Genomic DNA, 6,000 nt, shown 5'->3' with positions numbered 1-6,000 from the left:
CTTGGCACCGATGTATCCACTGAAGAAGTCTTAGAGGACACCACCGGTGGTCTGTAAATAAGTTCTTCGTCCTCATCTTCAATCACAGTCTTCGAGTTAGAACAAGAACCAGATAGATCATCTGAAAACACATTGAGCGTTTTGAACAAAGATGTAGTCAAACAACAATTGTGGACTGACTCTATCATCCGTCTCGTGCTCCTCCAACCGGCGCACGTCGAAGGATTCCACGATTTTCTTTGTCTTCTTATTGTAGACCCTATACGCCATGCGAGCAGCATACCCCACAAAATAACAGTCATCAGCTTTAGCATTAAATTTTGGGTTTGAATCCAGATGAAAGAGGGTGCAAGGACAACCAAATATACGTAAATGACTAACAGATGGTTTGTGACCATAGAGAATTTCGTACAGGGTTTTCATCTGAGCTTTGTTGATCAATACACAATTTTGGACATAACACGCCGTATTAATCGTCTCGGCCCCCAAAAGAAAACCGGAACTTTGCAGTCACATAACATTGTCCTTGCAGCGTCTTTTAGCATTCAATTTTGCCGCTCAGCAACCCCATTTTGCTGCGGTGTGTGAGCAGTACTAAATTGATGCATGATCCTTTTTTCCACACAAAAATGATCAAGGACAACATTCTTGAATTCCGTCTCGTTGTTAGTTCTGAGTGCCTTCACCCATTGGTTGGTTTGGTTCTCTATCATTACAATAAACTTCTTAATCAAATAAGCAACCCCAACTTTGTTGGATAGACAGAAAACCCATGTGAATCGCGAGAAGTCATCGATCACAACTAGACAATATGAATTTCTGTTGATGATGAGGACGTTGATCGGACCAAATACGTCCATATGTGAAAATTGGAGCACCTGGCTAATTGAATTGACCTGTTTGGGTAGGTGTGGCTTTCTGTGATGTTTTCCTTGAGCGCACGTCACACACTTTTCAAATGTGATGAAATCTTTGATAGGAAGCCTACGTACTATTTCATTTTTAGCATGTCGGTTCAAGTTCTTTACGTTGGCATGTCCGAGTCTTCGATGCCACAACATAGCATTGCGCTCTGCAACCTTTGAGAAGAGGAAAGTGACTTGTTCAGGAAGATTATTGTTCATGTCAATAGTGTATGCATTGCCATCCCGTTTTGATTTAACAAGGATCCACTCATCTGGGATAACAATGCCTGGCTTCAGAATTAGACATTCTTTATCTGTGAAATGTGTTGAATATCCCTTGTTATAGATCTGAGAGACGCTTAACAAATTGTGCTTTAACTCAGGCGCATAATTGACATTCTCGAAACTCAGCACTCCATTTGAAACAGTTCCTTTCTGAGTGATTTTTCTGCCATCTCCTCCTGCAAAGGAAACATATCCCCCATTAAAATTCTTAATGTTGTGCAGTTGGGAGATGTCTCTTGTCATGTGTCTGGAACAAACGTTGTCGACATACCAAGGTCTGGCTACATTCCTCCGTAGCTGTTCCTGCACAATAAGCGAGATTTATTAAGTTTTGGGTACCCAGGTTATTCAGAGGAAGACGATGATTTGGCAATTATAGATTTGGGCACCCATTTGTAGTTAGGTTTTGAAATATTTATAGGTGAATTAGGAACAATTTCTTATTCTTTGAGCGCTTAGATTTTCGGCTACGAGTAGTCGAAGATCCAGACGCACCCTTTGACGATATAGACCTAGGCTCAGCCATAGTAGATTTCAGAAATGCACCTGTAGCAGATTTATATAAAACCTGTTTTTTCGGTTTAGGATTTGCCATTTTCTCATTATTATGAGTTTTCCAATCATCTTCACGAAGACGAGATCTCGAGGAATTTCTAGTTAAAGACCTTCCTCGAGACTCATTTTGTTTTCTCAGTGTTGAAATGTACAAACATTCTATTGGAACAATTCGAGCAATATGACCAGCAGTACCACAGTTAAACCAAACTTGTTTATATTCGGAAGACTTGGTACTGCCTTTAACAATTTTCACGCTCTTATTGACCTTCCTTCTATTTCCACAAATGTAGGTGCATGATTCAGGTTGTGTGACAAACGTGGATGAGGTGGAAGTGCTAGTGACAGATTCAGATTTAGTACAATTCACAAAAATAACACCACAATTATCAGAAGTTTTAATGTTTGACACCACATTATCAACAAGTAAAACATCAGTCTTAACATCAAAAACAATTTCATCATCTTTTGAAAAAGGAACACCAAATTTCGACACACAATTATTATCAGATTCAATTCTTCCATTTTCCTACCTTTCTTGGCTTACTGATGAATCTGCATCGGAAGTAGAAACGTTAGTATCTAAATTCCTAGCACTAAAATTTGTTGCCTGTTCAGCGGCTGATTTACCATAAACCATAAATGGTTCAGGGTGAATCTCAGCTTGACTTAATGGAGAAGCAAGATAATTGTGATTGAATGGGGGAGGGACACTCTCATAACCTATTCCTAATTGTTTCTAGTCCTTCAATTTCGTTTGGTGTTCAATTATCGTTGCAACCTTTTCACTTGACACATCGATTTTTTTAAAGTTAAATTCAACATTTGCAAAACGAGTCTTTAATGTGTCAAGCTCTGCAGTCACAACATCAAGCTCTTTCTTAAGATATTTGTAGTTGACACATTTGTTGCTGTACTCTTCTTGCAATTTATCAAAATCACTAGTCTTGGCCTCTAGTTGTTCTTTTAAAGGTTTCTGGCCTTTTCTAAGTTGGCACCCCTCATATTTCAAGTCCTCGTTCCCTCTCTTTATTATTTCAATTTGTTCACGCAAAAATTTTATGGTATTAATATAAGATTGAGAGCAAATATTTTCACTGACCTATGGCTTTGCAGGCTCTGGGGTACTTTGAACCATGAAAGCAAACTGGAGTGCCATCGTTTCCTCTTCTGGATCCATCTCAGTTTCTCGTTCTTCATTGTCATTGATCTGGGCAATATGCGCATTTTTAGGTTCTGAGATGTTTAGAGCCGGAATTTGGTCATCCCAGTCAAATGACTGTGCTACCACAACACGATTTGCAGTTTGATTACTAGTTGTAGCTCCCCTATTGTTACTTACTGACACCATTGATCTTTCATTTCTCTATCTTCTGTCAGGTTTTGGGCAATCTCTGGCAAAATGGCCAGGTTCATGGCAGTTAAAGCAACGGAGTTTGCCTTTGTTAAACCCCACCTTCTTTTCTGCATTCATACCCCAGTTATTTTTGCCAGTCTTTTTGGAGAATTGTTTTGCCCGGAACACTGCCATAGCGATTTTCCAAGTAATATCCATTTCCTCAGCATCTTTAGGACGAATTTGATCCAAATCAGCAAAAGACAATCGAGGAGGTAGCTCGCCTGCTACAAAAGCATTATAACAATTGACAAGACCGGTCGCAAGAGCCAAATTTTCTTCATTCTCCTTGGGCGGAAGATTTGAAGCAGAGATTGGAGCAGACCCAGAAACAGATGTCTTTGATGAAGAAGCAACTTGTGGATAGGATACTAGACTTTGAGCACCTTGCATAACATATGATGATGATTGGGGAGCAATAACTAGTTGGGCTTGAGGATATGTGAATGATGAGAAACCATAATTGGATTGAACTCCAAGATTAGCAGTGGAGTACGAATTGACATGATTGATTTCTCTTTGCTTGTCATCCAAATCACAAGCTTTAATTATTTCCATGGTTTCAGCTAGACTAAGACAATTGAGATCCTTTGTTTTCTTGATAACATCAACATTCATATCCCATGTCTTAGGCAGAGAATTGAGAAGCTTCTTGTTGATTTCGGATTTGGTTACCAATATTCCTGTAGAATTCATCTCAGTTGTTAGAGTAATGAACCTCTGCAGTTGAGCTTCAAGAGATTCTCCCAAGATATGATTAAATATATTGAACTTTTGTCTCAACATATCCTGGCAACTTTCTTTCATGTCTTCATTTTCTTCATAAACTTCAATTAATGCCTCCCATAGAGCTTTGGTAGATGTATATTCCTGAAAACCCTGAGCAATATCTGGTGAAAGAGCCATAGTGATTGTAGCGAGAGCTCTTTCTTGCTCTTCAACCTTTGTAAAATGTTGATCAATATAGTCTTCAATATCTTTATCAACAACTGTTCCATTTTCTAGAATTAAGGTGATCCTAACAGGTCCTTTCAGAATGCTTCGCCAAACCTTTAAGTCCTTCATTTTGATATATTTCTCCATCCGATATTTCCATTCCAGGAAAACTTTAGCAGATAACAGACGAGGAATTCGAGTGGTTGTTCCCATTATGGAATCCAGTTCATGATGAATTGTTATGTTTTGTGAGTCCATTTTAATTTTCTGAATTTTTTAATTATTTTTTATTATTAACTTGAAGAACCAAGAATTAAACGAAAATTAAATCAAGAAGATTGTTTACGGCCAAGAGTTTAAGGTCGTAATCAGTGTACAACTGGGGTTTACGGGGCGTATATAAGTTTCCGGTCTTTGCAGTTTACGGTCTTAGAGAATGAGCAGTTTACAGTCTTTGCAGATTTAATAGATTACGGTTGTGAAAGGTGTTTATGGACGTACTCTCTTCAACAACCTCAACCATAAACATCCAGATGTTATGAAAACACAAATCTTTCTAGCAGATTTGATCCCTTTAACCTGAAAATCTTTTAACAGTGAACACGATTGAAATTTGTTTTTAACACCGGATTGCTCTGATACTAATTGAAAGGTCCCTAAACTGATAATCCAAACCAGTGATCAATCAAATATCAATCGAACAGATCAAGAATTGAGTAGAATAAATATTAATCCAAGCATGTACACGTTTTATATCAAATAAACGTCAAATACACCTTGGTTACACTTGGGCCGTAAACTATATGAGACACTCAGTGATTCGTCAACCACCTGACACAACTCTGACAAGACCTATATATAGGGGGTAGTTGGCCGTAAGCAGGTTTACAGCCGTAAAACTGTTTACGACCGTACACACATACAAAATCGTAAACAGAGATAAAATAAGCAAAACATGACCATGAACTAAATAAGGCCTATACATATGATTGCCTAGCCCAAACCACATAAGGATCTTCAAAATAATTCATATAATATTTTTATGTTGTGAACAAATATTCGATGATGTTGATTCTATGAAAATGTTCTTTACTTCCTTTAAAATTTTGAAAAAAATTACTATAGTTTTTGGGACACTTCAATATATATAATGTAGTCATATTCAAGTGTAGATTAGAGATCCTGTTTGTATGATCCTCTAGCATGTAGAAGCACATAAGGATCTTCAAAATAATTCATATAATATTTTTAAATAATATCATGCGAAAGATTTTAGTGAAAATTTTATAGTTTTGGCACACATGCTCCCACTAAACTCACCTTAGTCCAATGATAGTAATAACACACACTTTCTTACTTCGCTAGATTTCTCCAAGCTTATGCTTCCAAGTCAACACCTAATATGATGATCATCATAACGTTTTTCAAAAGACTGATATACCCTTTTAAGGTTAACTCATCCTTTTAATGCTCAAAACGCTCCTTAACTATTCTAATATGAGTTAAGGAAACCACGGAAGACCAAATGAGTGAAATAGACCCAAGAGACAAGAAAGATACAAAACACAAAATGGGATAGAATGCAGAATGTGCTGCGTTCCACCCACAAATGTGTCGTGTTCTCTGTACAACATTACATGTATTTTTGTTTTATTTCACATTTAGCTAACCTACTTGTAATTGAACTTCAAAAACAAATCCTATGACTCAAGGGACTTCAAAAGTAGGTTATAACACTTCAAATGAACATAAAATGATACTTAATGGTTCATTTTATTTAATTAAAAATCAATTTCTAAAAACTATCTCACAAACTTCATTTGGAAGCCAAACGAGAGTAAGGATCTCAACTTGCACCAAAAAGCTATGTGTGTATGGTAAATGCAAACAAAAAGACCAAAACTGATTCTTACAACTTCAAAT

Source organism: Lactuca sativa, chromosome 6 (assembly GCF_002870075.4).
Source record: "Lactuca sativa cultivar Salinas chromosome 6, Lsat_Salinas_v11, whole genome shotgun sequence".
NCBI lineage: Eukaryota > Viridiplantae > Streptophyta > Magnoliopsida > Asterales > Asteraceae > Lactuca > Lactuca sativa.
This window is presented reverse-complemented; position numbering follows the sequence as displayed.